General features: G+C 40.7%; 1 protein-coding gene across 2 annotated transcripts in view; it reads right to left on the bottom strand.

Moving 5' to 3' along the window:
- The window catches only part of LOC137005109 (calcium-activated chloride channel regulator 1-like), a 44352-nt gene extending 26534 nt beyond the window's left edge, over positions 1 to 17818 (bottom strand). For both annotated transcript variants that reach the window (XM_067365890.1, XM_067365891.1), the window contains exon 1: positions 17769 to 17818. The gene's annotated coding sequence lies outside the window, so the exon portion shown is untranslated. The remainder of the gene's footprint in view (positions 1 to 17768) is intronic.
- Positions 17819 to 18154: the final 336 nt, after the last annotated feature.

Below are 18154 nucleotides of genomic sequence, written 5' to 3'. Positions count from 1 at the left end.
AGCAATAGGGATAACCGCACCCATGAGAGGATTGTGAAACAAAACCCATTCAAAAATGTGGGGGAGATTCACAAAGAGTGGACTGAAGCTGGAGTCAGTGCTTCAAGAACCACTACGCACAGATGTATGCTAGACATGGGTTTCAGCTGTCGCATTCCTTGTGTCAAGCCACTCTTGAACAACAGACAGCGTCAGAAGCGTCTCGCCTGGACTAAAGACAAAAAGGACTGGACTGCTGCTGAGTGGTCCAAAGTTATGTTCTCTGATGAAAGTAAATTTTGCATTTCCTTTGGAAATCAGGGTCCCAGAGTCTGGAGGAAGAGAGGAGAGGCACACAATCCACGTTGCTTGAGGTCCAGTGTAAAGTTTCCACAGTCAGTGATGGTTTGGGGTGCCATGTCATCTGTCTATTCAACACTGGTGTTGGGCCACTGTGTTTTCTGAGGTCCAAGGTCAACGCAGCCGTATACCAGGAAGTTTTAGAGCACTTCATGCTTCCTGCTGCTGACCAACTTTATGGAGATGCAGATTTCATTTTCCAACAGGACTTGGCACCTGCACACAGTGCCAAAGCTACCAGTACCTGGTTTAAGGACCATGGTATCGCTGTTCTTAACTGGCTAGCAAAGTCGCCTGACCTTAACCCCATAGAAAATCTATGGGGTATTGTGAAGATGAAGATGCAATATGCAGAGGTGGAAAGTCCAGGGGTCAGAAAGTAAAAGTCCTGCCATATTTTTATTCCATCCACCGAAGCCGTGTAAAAGTTAATGAGGTGAATAAGTGTTTAATTAAGTGATGATTGACCATTATTGAAGATACCTGATGTTAACAAGCAGAATCTCCAAAGGAGAAAATCACAATTTTTAAGACACGATCACAGAGATTGGGGTTTGCTTTAATTGGGCTCTTGGATGATCAGGTGGTGTTAGTTCTGTTTTCACATAATCATTATTTGACCTGAATCACAGAACTCATTGAGAGCCTAATTTCTGAGTTAGATTTACATTATTTTTTACAGCAGCACTGTGATTCTACAGCAGAGGATCAGAATATGTTGCTTGTCACCATCATTGAGATTCAAAGGCTGATTCTTGATGTCTGTGTGTGCCTTTTTTTTTTTTGGATCAGTGCAACTTTTAAAGAAATGTTTTTTATTGATAAAGTTGATCTTCTGTAGAATCACTGTGCTGCTGTAATCAATAATGTAAATCTAACTCAGAGATTGGGTTCTAAATGAATTCAGTGATTCATATCAAATAATGATTATGTGAAAACATAACCAACACCACCTAATCATCTTTTGCCTTTGTGCTTGTCTGGTTTGCTATAACACAGTTAAAACTGCCCAAACAAAATAATATTAAAAAGTCAAGGGTCAAGAGCCCAACTAAAGCAAACCCTGATCTCTGTGATGGTTTCTTAAAATTTGAGATTTTCTCCTTCACTGATTCTGCTTGTTATCATCAGTTGTCTTCAATAACAATCAATCATCACTCAAATAATTTTCTCATTAACTTTAACACTGCTTCAGTGGGTGGAATAAAAATATGGCAGGACTTTTACTTTCTGACCCCTGGACTTTCCACCTCTGCTCATAACACCTGAGCAGTGCCACAGACTGATCAACTCCATGCCAGGCCGCATTGCTGCAGTAATTCAGGCAAAAGGAGTGTTGTGCGGGGGGGTGTCTGCGGTCTGAGGTGACAGGCTTCTATGATATTAGGCTGCGTAGCCTATAATAAAAGATAATGAATTTCAAACCTGAACCAAACATATTTTTATTCAAAGATCAACAGTCTGTCATTAGTCTGTCACAAAAAAAACAACATTAAAATCATGAACTTAAATGTCATTGTGAAAAGAAAAACCTTTCTGTATAGCCTAACGCTAATAAGCTTAAACGAAAATAACGAAATAATTGTGTGGTGAAGTATTTTCTTTGTACACAGTGCCGCGAGCAATCAATCACTCCTTTACGCGTGCATCACTGTCCTCCTCGTGGCTGCAGCAACTTGCGCTCTCTTCATCAAGGCATATCTAAATTCGCGCCTACGGTTTTTTTTAGAACTTAGAAAAAACATGCTGCAGCCAATGAGCAGTCGGCAGGGGCTGTTTGCAGGATGACTCAACCTCCGCAGACAGTTTTTAATGTATATCAGACAATAACTAACTACTCAAGATTTTGTTTTAGTATAATTTTCGGGACAATTAGGGCCAGATTCGGGATTCGGGACAACAGTTTAGATTTTGGGACGTCTGGTCACCCTAAATCTTCTTAATGAGGTGTATGGCAAGCCGTTTTGACTTTTATTCACATCTCAGGATATGAATTCTTGATATCAACAATTCAGTTGTTGATATCAGGAATTACATTTCCACTAGTAACAATGTTAATTCTTGATCAACATTTGAATTTCCACTAGTAAAAACTAGAATTCTTGATATCTTTAATTGTATTTTCACTAGTGAAATGTCACCATAGGCTGCCATTCAAATTCAATTGTTGATATCAACACTGTAAAAAAAAATCTGTAGTTTTTACAAAATAATTTTGGCAGCTGTGGTTGCCAGAATAATTTTGTAAAAAATACAGAAAAACTGTAAACACATTTACAGAACAAACTGTAATTGAAGAAAATTTGAATGTAAACCAATAAATTCAACAATGCACACTACTACTAAAATCTGTTTTGTACCTTTAACATATACTGACAACAACCATAATAACACAGGTGTTAAAAGAGAAAAAATCAGAGTTAATCACAAGTAGCTTATCCACTAGCTGAAGTATTTACTATTATAAAGAAGGTGTACAGAGTCATTCACGCAAACACCATCATGGTAACCCACAACACTTCTATAATGCAATAAACATTCATTAAACAACAGATGTAACATAAAACCCTAATGTACATGGCTGATAACAAAAACTATTAACAAACATGATTATTTAAACAAAATACTTTCAAATGTGGAGTGTCACACAGGGAATTGTGGGAACATCAGTTTACAGATTTTGACTGTAAATTACACATTGATTTTGTCTTTTTTTACTTATAAAAAGTCTTTTTATCTTTCATATTGACGTAAAGGATCTTGACACGCGCTGCTGCTCGATCTACCCTGCGTCTGCTGCCTATCCCACTGCCATGTCACCGGGATTTCACTTTTCCCAGCTGCTCGCGATGGCCAGTCGGAGACTGCCTTATATTTAGCACAGTTAATAATTAATAATAAAAATGATAACACTTTGGGTGAAAAAGGTCATCCTCTGTGTTCATTCTTTTAAACTACTCCTCAACATACATGCAGTAAATAAAGTAGTTACATCAATGAGATGACAGTAGTCGGCAGCCACACCCCCATGCTAATGGTACAGCCCACGGCGCAAATTACAAGACAAAAAATGGAAAAATAGAAAATCGGTTAGATTTTATTTATTCAAATGGTTGTTTCTAAAGTCATAATTTAGCAAAAATAAAATTGAAAAAAGGGGGAAAAATGGCAAATATCCATTGATGATGTAACCGAAAAACAAGAAAAATGAACATCTGGTTTCAATTTTTCATTTATGCATTTGAATTGTATAGTCTGAAAATTGAATTGTAAAGCGTTACACGGACCCAGGCGTTAATTTTTCTTGTTTTTCGGTTAGGCCTACATCAACAGTGGATATTTGCCATTTCCCCCTCTTTTTAATTTTGCTTTTGCTAAATTATGACTTTAGAAACAGTCATTTGAATAAATGAAATCTAACCGATCTTCTACTTTTTTTGTCTTGTAATTTGCGCCGTGGGCTGTACCATTAGCACGGGGGTGTGGCCGCGGACTACTTTCATCTCATTGACGTAACTATGACAAGCTGTTTTGACTTTTATTCATTCTCAGGATATGAATTATTGATATCAACAATTCAGTTCTTGATAATAGGAATTACATTTCCACTAGTAACAATATTAATTCTTGATCAACATTTGAATTTCCACTAGTAAAAACTAGATGTAACGAAGCGGGAGTCACGGTAAGATCCAAATGCAAGCTTTATTAAGAATGTCGTACAGGCAGGGTCAATCAGGAGCAGACGAGAACAGCAAGGGACAGGCAGAATCGTAATCAGGAAACAGGCAATGGTCAGGACAGGCGGATATCATTCACAGAACAGTATAACAGGCAAGGGTCAGGACAGGCAGCAACGGGTCAAGAAACAGGAACAGGCAGTAACGGTAACAGACAGGCAGACAGGAATAGTAATGCTCAGAAATGACACACAGTGTAATCAAGACTTCGCGGTGAGGTGGTGTGTGTGAGTCCTTTATAGTCCAGGTAATGCGTATCAGCTGGGTGTGGTGATTAGTGTGGAGTGTGCATGACTGTATGTGGCAACAGGTGATAGGTGGAGTGAGTGCATGTGCTTGACAGGGAGGATTATGGGAAATGGAGTCCGGGGTGAACAGGAACAGACTGTGATCGTGACACTAGAATTCTTGATATCTGTAATTGTATTTTCACTAGTGAAATGTCACCATAGGCTGCCATTCAAATTCAATTGTTGATATCAAGAATTGATTTCTTACTAGTTGAAATTCCAATTTCACATATCAGAAATGCAGTTCTTACTAGTAAAAATGAAGTTTTTACTAGTGGAAATGTAATTCCTGATATCAACAATTCAGTTCTTGATATCAACAACTGATATCCTGAGAATGAATAAAAGTGTAGGTAAGGTGCGTTAAAAAATAGTTTTGACGCAAATTGACAGAGGTTCGAATCTGCCTTTTGTGTAGGCTGGTGAAATGGTGACATGAAAAGAAAGGACATTATGTTACTATTTTTGATAATTATGCAGCATTATGAAAAAAGTCTCTTAAACTCATCCTGCATTTATTTGATAAAAAACAACAATATAGTGAAAGATGATTACAATTTACAATGATGGTTTTCTATTTTAATATACTTTTAAATATAATTTATTCCTATAATTTATGCTGTTCTTTTCTAACGTTTTATTCATCAAAGAATCTTGGGAAAAAAGTATCACAGGTTATAAAAAAATATTAAGCAGCATAACTGTTTCTTGCAAAAATATAACATTATGTTTTTTTGTTTGTTTGTTTTACATTGCCCCTTTTTTACATTTGAGCCCCTGCCCCTGAGGAACTCTCTGCATGTCCCTGTCCATTATTATTGTATACCGTTTAATGTACAACAACACTAATGTACAAATATTATCTGACACTATTTATAGGTAGCCTGGAAATATAGCATCTAACTAATATGTGCACTTATTGCAAAGACAATACTTTTTTATAGGGCGAATAGAATATTTAGCTTTTTTCACTTAGAATAAGTAGCATATAAGAAATGATGCTATTTTCACTTAGTATAAATAGAATCTATTGCTATTTCACTTAGTGCAAAATTAAACGTACCCTGGAATATCCAATCTGTGCGCTTAGATTTGTAAACCATATTGGTTTTTCAATCCGCATATACCCACAAATTTGTAAACCGTGCCCACATTTCACAGTCTGTTCCCATGGATTTAAACTGTACTCGTCCAAGAAGAGAACAGGCTCCCGGGTTATCACAAATAAATTAATGATATTTTTATATAGGGCAAATAGAATGAATCTTAGGCCAATTGATTTTTGTGTAGGCCTATGTGGAATGCATCAAATTGTCTTAACTGCAAGCTTAAAATAATTCTCTGAAGCACTTTTTTTTTAACTCAGAAGACACCAATTTTAGGGTATAAGGTCAAGAAGGGATACAGCTACGGACACTGGGAATGCACTAAATTAATATTGGGTCATTTAATTACTGTATGAACACGAACAGCCCATTAACAACACATGTATATCAAACTTCTAAAAACTTAGAAGTTTCTAAAAACTGTAAACATGGAGAACAATAAATGACCACATATGCTGAGTTTTATGAATTTATGATGCTTATGGTGAGTGAAAAATCAAATTCAAAACAGCCATTTCACCTGGAAGATTAAGGCTGTGATATTAATGTTGGCCACTAGAGGGGATAAGGATAAGGAGTCTTTTAACTTTAATCTTTTTTCTATCATTTTTTTTTTTGTTTGTTTTTTCACTTTTACATGTCCCAATAAAATATTATTTGTCAAGTTTCCAGACATGATTGCTGTACATTTAAAATGAAGAGACCATTTTATTAATCTCTTTTAACATATCTCGATTCCGTTCTATTCCATATTGTTTTGCAGGCAAAAGCTCAGTAAACTACAATCACCAAAACAACACTTCATGATAATAATGTAATGGAACAGTAGAGGCACTTTACCAAAACAGAAAAGTTTACGAATAAAGCATTCATTAGTTATTTTATGATACTACTGTTGTTAGGTTTTAAGTCAGCATAAAGTCATAAAGTAAAACAACAATAACAATGACAGCAACAATAATAATAACAGGCTGACAACTCGATGGGCAAGATTACATTCTTATTAAATTACTGTCTATTCCACTCCGAAACCACTTGCAATTGAGAGACAGTCCTGATGCATACTTCATTCAAATATATATGCAACTGGACTATCAGACGAGTTCCCTTTCGATACTTCACTCGTACTGCGCATGGGGAAAGGTCTCCTTTTTCCCCGTTACTGAAGCCTTTTTCAATAATGCATGTAACTGCATCGCCATTGGTTCTCTCATAGACAAGTTGTTGAACCAATGACGGCGCGGCATAGCTGCGCGACCTATGGCGACAGAGCGCGCGAATATTCCCGCCGAAATGGGCGGGGTTTAGGGCTATATAAGCGGGCGTTTCGCCATAGGATTTCAGTTCTCTCTCCTTCAGTGACGACTTCACATTGCTCCTCGCTGATCTCCGGCTGAAGCCTTCGCCGCCTGGAAGAAACTCGCCTGGAAAGAAGCTCTCGCCGCCATCGAAGAGGCTCCCGCAGCGGACTGCTGAGCTCGCCGAGGAAGAAGCGCTGGCGTCCTCGTTGACTGCCGCCTCGAGTGCCGACTCGAGCCGCCCGTCTCCTGCCGCCATCCGGCGCGCCTAAAAGAGCGATTTTCCTGCGGTTTATTGCCGCTCTAAAAGAGCTTTCCAACAGTGGTTTTCACTGCTCTAGTGGCCCTCGCCGCTCTAAAAGAGCCCCTCAAACGCCGTTTTCACGGCGGCGGCGTTGTTACGCTCGCGCCCTCCCGTCTTCTTCCTCCCGCGAGCCGGCTAGGAAGAGACAGGAGTTGGATGACGTCATGCCGGCTTCCCCCCGTGCCTCACCCTCTCCCCCGAGAGAGCAGTCCCCCGTCCTGTTCTCCCGCCCTGAGCTGCGTCCCTTTGGCAGATTCGAGCGACCGCATCTCTTTTGGCGGTTCTGAGGACGAGCCGCTTGATGACTTTATGTCTCTCGCGGCCTCTGAAACTGAAAGTTGGGCCGGTGATTGTGACCCTGCCCGCCTTCCCTCGCTGGAGCCCATTGACTGCAAGCCGGGTATGGATGCCGAGCTCTTCCGCATCCTCTCGCAAGCAGTAGAGGTTTTGGACCTCGAATGGGCTCCGCCAGAGGAGCCATCACGGAGCAGGCTCGATGAGTGGTTCCTGCCGGGTTTCCGCCAGGGCCCTCGTCAACGCGCCGCACCATTTTTCCCAGAGGTTCACAACGAGCTGACGAAGTCGTGGCGTGCCCCGTCTATGTACTACGCATTATTCAGCTCTCACCTCTGTGAATGGCTCTGAAGAGAAGGGTTACGAGCATCTACTGCCCCTGGACGAAGCGGTGGTGGCTCACCTCTGTCCCCCCACGGCTGTGGGTTGGAAAACTAAGACGGCCCTTCCATCCAAGCCCTGCAGGACCACTTCTGCCCTGGCTGGCAGAGCATATACGTCCGCGGGCCAGGCTGCCTCAGCGCTGCACACCATGGCTATTCTCCAGGTGTTTCAAGCGAAGCTTCTCCGTTCTCTGGATGAGTCCGGTGTCGATGTACCCGCCTTCCGTGACCTCCGCAGCGCCACTGACTTAGCCCTGCGTGCCACAAAGGCCACAGCTCAGGCCATTGGATGTTCCATGGCCAGCCTGGTCGTGCTTGAGCGCCATTTGTGGCTCAACCTGACCGAGATTAAGGAGATGGACAAGACGGCCTTTTTGGATGCGCCGGTCTCTCCTTCTGGTCTCTTCGGGCCAGCAGTAGAGGGCTTTACGGAGCGTTATACTGCAGCACAAAAGTCGTCTCAGGCTATGCGACACTTCCTGCCTAAACGCTCTAGCTCCACGTCTGCTTCCAGCCGCCCCAAGTCTGCGCCGGCTCAGCAGAACAAACCTGCCCCCTCTACCTCTCAGGCAGCACCACCGAAGGAACAGCGCCATCGTAAGCGCTCCTCCTTCCCGAGGCAACGTCAGGGACCCCCGCCTAAGATTACGCTGGACCCGACACCTCCTAAGCCCTCCTGATGTTTCAGGAAGGAAGAGGATTGGGCAAAGTCTCGCCACGGCCGGACCACCCCAAAAGCTCTTTCGTTCCACCCCCCCTCCGCCTCGTTCAGCTCCGGACGTGGGAGATATGTTCAGTGTTGTGCTAACTGGGCCCAGTGCTGTGTCCATGCAAAACGCTATTCTTATGGCGAACACTATGAATATTCTACCTTCTCTAAGAAAGAGCGAAGTTCCTCTTCCACTCTCTCCGGTGCACGGGCCCCCGATTGGCGGCCCGTCACCCGATACCATTCAACCCCTTGTCACGCGGGCCGAGGCCTGGCGGGGCATCCCCGGAGTGTCAAGCTGGGTTCTGGGAACCATAAGTCGAGGCTACTCGCTTCAGTTCGACCGAAGGCCCCCGCGCTTCAGCGGGGTGCTTCAGACTTCAGTCAACAAGGACGACGTTCATGTCCTCCGAGCCGAAGTCACGTCTCTTCTGAGGAAAGGAGCTATAGAAATAGTTTCCCCCTCAGAGAGCAATTCGGGGTTCTACAGCCATTATTTTCTAGTTCCCAAAAAAGATGGCGGTCTCAGACCCATCTTAGATCTCAGGCTCTTGAACCTCTCCCTCATGAGACGGAAGTTCAAGATGCTAACGCTGAAGCAGATCCTCGCGCAGGTTTGCCCCGGGGACTGGTTCTGCTCGCTGGACCTGAAAGATGCATACTTTCACATCCAGATAGCCCCCCATCACAGGCGATTCTTGAGATTCGTGGTTGTATGATTTAGCAATACGGGACAGCCTATGCACTGGTCAAATCGGGCCGAGTTTTTCAAACATGCTTAAAAAATGATCACACTTCCGGGTTTTTGGCTTCCGAAATGATCCACGCCGGGTAAAAGTTTTTCCGATTACAGTGATAGATAGCCTCGATCAGAACCAGCTCGGGAATAAAAGTCGTTTTACGAATTAAATATCATGAAAATGTTTTTGGTGAATTATTTGTGAGACTACAGAGCTCTTATTAAGAGCTAAATTTAATAAATAATTCAAAGTGATGGCGGTTAAACTGGTTACATTCTCCGTGTCTGTTTGGATGTGCATTCCCACACAGCAGGGGACTCATAGGCGGATCCGCATTCAAGTCACCAAGCCCGCGTGACTATCACATTTGTTTTGGCGCCACCCAGAGGATCAAGTCCACCTCCGGTCGATGCCATAAACTGTACTGTCAGTCAGCGATCCTGAGCAGATCCATGTCGGATCCGCTGAAGTGCCTTTACTGTAATGGTTGTATCAATTTGCATGTCCCAAACGGACCCGCGGTGGAGGTAAGGTTTTAATCTCGGATGCGGAGCGGATGCAGTGCGAAGCCAAGGCGAGGTCCGCGATCTGCCTTCGTTGCAGATCAGTCACTGCGCGCAAGTGGACGCCGATACGGGTCTGTTCGCGACAGAGGTGGAAAGTCTGGGGATCAGAAAGTACAAATCTTGCCATATGTTTTTTCCACCCACTTAAGTACTTTTAAAGTTTAATTGAGTGATGATTGAGCATTATTGAAGACACCTGATGATAACAAGCAGAATCACCAAAGGAGAAAAATCACAATTTTTAAGACACCATCACAGAGATCAGGGTTTGTTTTAGTTGAGCTCTTGACCCTTGACTGTTTAATGTTAGAATTTGTTTGGGCTGCTGTAGCTGAGTTATAACAGCCAGACAAGCAAAGAGAAAAGATAATCAGGTGAAGTTGGTTGTGTTTTCACGTAATCATTGTTTGATTTGAATCACCAAACTCATTTAAAGCTTGATCTAATGGTTAGATTTACATTATTGATTACAGCAGCACTGTGGTTCTACAGAAGATCAGCTTTATCAATATAATCTGAAGGATTTCTTAAAAGTTGTTCTGATTAAAAAAAAAAAACAAACTTTCTTTTAGGCACACACAGATATCAAGTATCAGCCAGTGAATCTCAATGACGGTGACAAGCAACATATTCTGATCAACAGATCAACTCTAAACATTAGAAAACAAGCTACTAAGTCACATAAAAACAGCAAAAAATAAAATAGTGAGAATAAAGAAAATTACTAAGACAATTCAGCTCATAATATATTCATGCAGCAATGCATGATGGGAGCCGTGGATGAATTTTGATTGGTGGCACCCAGAATGCATTGCAACATGCTTTATTACTCTCACAACTGTTGAAATTCATATGCTGATTCTTGATCTGTGTGTCAAGAGAATAAATTTTTTTAGAGCAACTTTTGGATTATTTTGAAAAAGCTGGATCTTCTGCCGTAGAAACACAGTGCTGCTGTAATCAATAATGTAAATCTAACTAAAACTGGGCTTTAAATGAGTTCAGTGATTCAGATCAGACAATGTGAAAACATAACCAACAGCACCGAATCTTTTTTTTTCTTCTCTTTGTTTGTCTGTCTGTTATAACTCAGTTACAGCAGCCCAAACAAATTCTAACATTAAAAAGTCAAGGGTCAAGAGCTCAACTAAAACAAACCCTGACCTCGATATGGTAACTTAAAAAATTGTGATTTTTCTCCTTTGGTGATTCTGCTTGTTATCATCAGGTGTCTTTAATAATGGTCACTTATTTATCTCATTAACTTTAACAGCGCTTAAGTGGGTGGAATAAAAATATGGCAAGACTTTTACTTTCTGACCCCTGGACTTTCGCTGTGTGGGTTATCGTGCTCCATGTGCTGTAAAGACAGTGCCTGAGTCTCAAAGTGCATACTATCCATCCTAAATAGTAGTCTATTTGACATTAGTAATATTCAGTACTATTTAGGGTGGATAGTATGCACATTGGGGTGTATAGTTTTTCATGACGTGCTGGGGAAATCATCTGGCAGCTCCCTTATCAAGCAAGCTTGATCCTCTGATTCTTGAAACAGGACCGCTCGCACCGTGGATATTTCTGGATATAAACATCATCATCTTAAAGTGTGTATTAGCCTATGCACAGTATTATTGAGCTGTTGCAACATTATTGCAAATACTGATAGTTGTGTACAGTGTAGTGTTGGAAATAAATTATGTCTTCTTAGTTTAATCAGTTTAATCGATCAAGATTAGTTATAACATACTTGAATGTGGGATGTAATGCCATATGAGATTACATGCCATATATTTTTAAAACGTATTAAACTCACTACAATATATGTATCTCACGACTTTATATTCCCCATTGAAGTATTGGGAGTTAATTTTTTTAATGAATAAATTATATAAATAATGTTTGTCGTACGTGATACGATCGGGGGAATTACTGAATGAGTAGCTGCGTAGCCTTTACTTTATGACAGCTGGTGATATAAATCCATCTGCCGGTGAATTCGAGCAACGGTCTGACTGAGTGGCTGTATAACCACAAACAAGTAGAAATTAATTTATTTGTAGACTGTACAACAGCAACTTGGGAAAAACACAAAACAGAAAAGGTAAGAAGCGCTACTTGAGAAAAGAGCATATCAATCGAATAGCCGTAGACGCATAGCGAAACTAACTTTACCCGGCGTCACGTGATTTCCGATTCTTGTGAAAAAGGTCTATCGCCTGCGAGCTCGTACGACATCAAAAATCATGTCGTGTATTCTACTCTCGCTTACAGAAAGAAAATATATTTCCCTATAGGCCTATATGAATGATCAATTTATTAAATGATATAACATTAGGCTATATCTGAAAATATAGGCTATACAGAATAATATATTTGTAAATATTACAAATATAATATTAATATTACAAGCTATATTGAATAATAGGGAATTGCCGCTTTTCATATAGCCTATGCTACTGAAACGTTACAATATATTTACTAAAATATCATAATGTAGGCTAGCCTATATTATGTAATTTTGTATTCAGTAGGCCTAATACACTTCATCAGATATGGTGCTGCATGTTTAATAGACCGCAGTAAATATAGTTTGCGGTTTGATATTCAGATTTCTTTTGGCTATAAATACGCAGTGCGCTATCATAGACATGCAAATAATACCGAATATCGTTCTCCATGATTTGTGAATTAAGGTGACGCTGTCCTTTGGGCCGAAATCAGGGTTTTTTTTCGTAGCGACTCTTAATTTTATAATGGCTATAGCTCCAAATGTTGGACACTTAGAGGAATGAAACTGGTGTCATCTTCACCAGCTTGATCTGTGAATTTTTTCACAGCAAAGCTCTTGTCCGTAAACCCCTTGGTAAGACCGCCAGTAAGGAATGTGAAATAAAGGCGTTCTTCATGTTTAACGTCTATTACCAATGAACAGGCAGACTGCTGGAATAAAATAACATTGTTTTAGGTCGAGCTCGATTTGTGAAAACTTTCACAATAGCATTTTATCTCGTGGTCGTGTTTCTCTTTGCTCTGCCCCCCGTTTTTTGAATAATATGATATATATATATATATATATATATATATATATATATATATATATATATATATATATATATATATATATTATATAAATGACCTTGTACAGATTATGTACATCACTATTCTCATTTTTGAAACTTTCACAGTTCAGTACGGGTCAGCTGACCCATCCCAGGGTCTCTAGCATCACTATTCTGATCTGTGAAAACTTTCACAGTTCAGTGCGGGTCAGCTGACCCATCCCAGGGTCACTAGCATCACTTTTCTGATCTGTGAAAACTTTCACAGTTCAGTACGGGTCAGCTGACCCATCCCAGGGTCATGTACATCACTATTCTGACCTGTGAAAACTTTCATAGTTCAGTGCGGGTCAGCTGACCCTTCCCTGGGTCATGTACATCACTATTCTGACCTGTGAAAACTTTCACACTTCAGTACGGGTCAGCTGACCCATCCCAGGGTCACTAACATCGCTATTCTGATCTGTGAAAACTTTCACAGTTCAGTACGGGTCAGCTGACCCATCCCAGGGTCACTAACATCGCTATTCTGATCTGTGAAAACTTTCACAGTTCAGTACGGGTCAGCTGACCCATCCCAGGGTCACTAACATCGCTATTCTGATCTGTGAAAACTTTCACAGTTCAGTGCGGGTCAGCTGACCCATCCCAGGGTCACTTGCATCACTATTCTGACCTGTGAAAACTTTCACAGTTCAGTACGGGTCAGCTGACCCATCCCAGGGTCACTAGCATCACTTTTCTGGTCTGTGAAAACTTTCACAGTTCAGTACGGGTCAGCTGACCCTTCCCTGGGTCATGTACATCACTATTCTGACCTGTGAAAACTTTCACAGTTCAGTATGGGTCAGCTGACCCATCCCTGGGCACTAGAATCACTTTTCTGATCTGTGAAAACTTTCACAGTTCAGTACGGGTCAGCTGACCCTTCCCTGGGTCATGTACATAACTTTTCTGATCTGTGAAAACTTTCACAGTTCAGTACGGGTCAGCTGACCCATCCCTGGGTCACTAGAATCACTTTTCTGATCTGTGAAAACTTTCACAGTTCAGTACGGGTCAGCTGACCCTTCCCAGGGTCACTAGCATCACTTTTCTGATCTGTGAAAACTTTCACAGTTCAGTTCGGGTCAGCTGACCCTTCCCTGGGTCATGTACATAACTTTTCTGATCTGTGAAAACTCTCACAGTTCAGTACGGGTCAGCTGACCCATCCCTGGTTCACTAGAATCACTTTTCTGATCTGTGAAAACTTTCACACTTCAGTACGGGTCAGCTGACCCATCCCTGGTTCACTAGAATCACTTTTCTGATCTGTGAAAACTTTCACAGTTCAGTACGGGTCAGCTGACCCTTCCCTGGGTCATGTACATCACTACTCTGATCTGTGAAAACTTTCACAGTTCAGTACGGGTCAGCTGACCCATCCCTGGGTCACTAGCATCACTTTTCTGAACTGTGAAAGTTTTCACAGATCAGAATAGTGATGTACATGACCCAGGGAAGGGTCAGCTGACCAAAACTCAACTGTGAAAGTTTTCACAGATCAGAATAGCGATATTAGTGACCCAGGGATGGGTCAGCTGACCCGTACTGAACTGTGAGAGTTTTCACAGATCAGAAAAGTTATGTACATGACCCAGGGAAGGGTCAGCTGACCCGAACTGAACTGTGAAAGTTTTCACAGATCAAAATAGCGATGTTAGTGACCCAGGGATGGGTCAGCTGACCCGTACTGAACTGTGAAAGTTTTCACAGATCAAAATAGCGATGTTAGTGACCCAGGGATGGGTCAGCTGACCCGTACTCAACTGTGAAAGTTTTCACAGATCAGAATAGTGATGTACATGACCCAGGGAAGGGTCAGCTGACCAAAACTCAACTGTGAAAGTTTTCACAGATCAGAATAACGATGTTAGTGACCCAGGGAATGGTCAGCTGACCCGTACTGAACTGTGAAAGTTTTCACAGGTCAGAATAGTGATGCTAGTGACCCTGGGATGGGTCAGCTGACCCGTACTGAACTGTGAAAGTTTTCACAGATCAGAATAGTGATGTACATGACCCAGGGAAGGGTCAGCTGACCAAAACTCAACTGTGAAAGTTTTCACAGATCAGAATAACGATATTAGTGACCCAGGGAATGGTCAGCTGACCCGTACTGAACTGTGAAAGTTTTCACAGATCAGAATAGCGATGTTAGTGACCCAGGGAATGGTCAGCTGACCCGTACTGAACTGTGAAAGTTTTCACAGATCAGAATAGCGATGTTAGTGACCCAGGGAAGGGTCAGCTGACCAAAACTCAATTGTGAAAGTTTTCACAGATCAGAATAGCGATGTTAGTGACCCTGGGATGGGTCAGCTGACCCGTACTGAACTGTGAAAGTTTTCACAGATGAGAATAGTGATGTACATTATCTGTACAAGGTCAATTATATATATATATATATATATATATATATATATATATATATATATATATATATATATATATCATATTATACAAAAAACGGGGGGCAGAGCAAAGAGAAACACGACCACGAGACAAAATGCTCTTGTGAAAGTTTTCACAAATCGAGCTCGACCTAAAACAATGTTATTTTATTCCAGCAGTCTGCCTGTTCATTGGTAATAGACGTTAAACATGAAGAACAGTGTTGCCAGATTGGGCGGGTTCCCGCCCAATTGGGCTCCTTTTGGTCACGTCCGACCGGAAAAAAATGCATTGGGCGGGTCTTTAAAATTTGGGCTGGTTTTTGATGCAACAGGCGGGTTTTTATTTTTGACTATAAACAGTATTCTTTATTATTTTTTTAATGAAAACTAACTATAAAATAAATTATATAATTTAGGATGACATTTAAATTAGGTATGGTTCAGGTTAGCCAATAAGGTTCAGGGGAATCCTGTCCAATCAGACTTCAAGCTTGATTGGCGGGTTGTTGTAGGCTAATTCGTTATATCGTCAAAACTGCATTATCATCATCAGTGATCATCATTCATCATCATCATCATGCCAAAGTGGGTTAAATATAAAAAGTCCTACAGAAAGGAATGGGAGAGCGGATAAGTCAACAATGCTGACTCATCTCTCATCTCCGCAGTAGTGGACGCGCCTATATACAAGTTTCATATGGATTACATAATCTGAGAATATTTATTTTCCATTTGAATTGGCTCGTTTAAAAGTAGACATTCCAAGCTATAGATATATTTCTTGTGTCTGTGAGGAAAGCAGCCTATACGATGAGTTTCGGTTCATGCTTGTTACGAGCTCAAGTTCACCGAGACCGAGATCAGAAAACGCATCCTGATTGCTTTCATTGTTTTACAAAAGCACAACGTTTTGCTGTTATTGTGAGTTTACAGAAATAAAAGTAGACCCTTTACATTTTGCATTACTCTTATCTATGACCAAAAATGTCGGAGTATTTTAAGTTAAGTGCAGTGATCACACCGGCGCCTCCATGTCATGCAGTAAACACGCTCTCCACACAAACACTTGGATATGCCAAATGCACATTTATCTATAGGCAAACATTAAAGAGAATGGACTAAAGTGGCGACTTACATGTTTCAAGTGATAAGCCATATTTGAGGTCGATAAATGATAGGTGAATGTTTGGATTTCCTGCAGTTAATGATCTGTGCCTCTAGGACTGCGTGACCTCGCCACTTCCTGTGGAGATTTTTTTTTTCTGCGACTAACCGATTAATAAAATCTTGGTCGACCAAGCCTCTTCAAGCTGACTAACGGTCGACTATTAGGGGGCAGCCCTACTAGTGACGATTCAGTGTATCATTCAGTCATTATTTTATTTAAAATTAAAAGAAGGAAAAAAAAACGAGAATTCATGTTGAATCGCCCAGTGGTCTATAAGTTAAATAATAATAATAATTTTAATAATGATAATATAAAAAAATTAATTAGTTGGTAATTAAGCACAAATTTGTAAGTAGCCTACTAATACAAAAAGAAAAGTATAATGAAATGATTTGAGAATTGGCCTATTAGAAAAGAACTGTAGTTCTGACAATAGTAGCACAAGAACAATAAAAAATGTTGTCCCCTTCTGAGGTTTCCGATGTAGACCTTGTGTTTTAATAAAATTATCATTTATATAAAAAAAAAAATGTGTTAGTCTGGTTGTTTAATAATAATAATAAAAAAAATTGTGTGTTTTATTCTATAACAGTTTTAATAACAGTATGTATTTTGGGCTGGTATTTTTTGAAATGGGCGGGTTTTAAGCTGTAGTTGGGCTGGAAATCTTTAGTCCAATCTGGCAACACTGATGAAGAACGCTTTTATTTCACATTCCTTACTGGCGGTCTTACCAAGGGGTTTACGGACAAGAGCTTTGCTGTGAAAAAATTCACAGATCAAGCTGGTGAAGATGACACCAGTTTCATTCCTCTAAGTGTCCAACATTTGGAGCTATAGCCATTATAAAATTAAGAGTCGCTACGAAAAAAAAACCTGATTTCGGCCCAAAGGACAGCGTCACCTTGATTCACAAATCATGGAGAACGATATTTGGTATTATTTGCATGTCTATGACAGCGCACTGCGTATTTATAGCCAAAAGAAATCTGAATATCAAACCGCAAACTATCTTTACTGCGGTGTTTAATAGGCCTATTATGCAGATATATTTTACTCATGCAAAACAAACACACATGTAAAGAAAGACATAATGTAAAACATTTCTTATATTTTTTAACTACTTGCATTAAAACGTTTCATATTCTTAAACTAGTTATAAAACACAAACATACCTGCATGGTTTAAAGAATTGTGCAAGGAAACACTGTTGAAGAGCGCACAACCACTAAATATATAAATTAAGTAAACGCAGTAAAAATGGTTATTGGCCAACCTAATCACAGGCTCTAACTCTTCAGCACAATGGTAACCCCCCAAAAAAGCATACATACCAGAAGACCTTTCAAATAGTGATGTTACGTTCTTCGCCGAGGCTTCGGAGTGTGTGTCGAGAAATCCCGGAATCTTTCAGTGAAGCGCGTGTCGAGGCTTGTTTAGATTTAGACCAATTACGTCATTGATGACGTCCGAAGCCTCACTTGTACTTGACTGTTCAGGAAGCGGTTCGAATCTTGGCGCGATATATAAACCCATGGGTCCCCTCAAAATGTGTGGTTTAGAATATCGCTCCTCCTGCCTATTATGACAAAAGAATTGATTTAGGCTACACACATTTAATAGCCCCATTCATTTCAAGCCAAAACGTTTATCACACAGTTATGTTATAGCTACAATCATTGTATACCACCAGAAAATATACATTATATTCATATAAACA

This window comes from Chanodichthys erythropterus, chromosome 17, assembly GCF_024489055.1.
Source record: "Chanodichthys erythropterus isolate Z2021 chromosome 17, ASM2448905v1, whole genome shotgun sequence".
Lineage (NCBI taxonomy): Eukaryota > Metazoa > Chordata > Actinopteri > Cypriniformes > Xenocyprididae > Chanodichthys > Chanodichthys erythropterus.
This window is presented reverse-complemented; position numbering and strand designations above follow the sequence as displayed.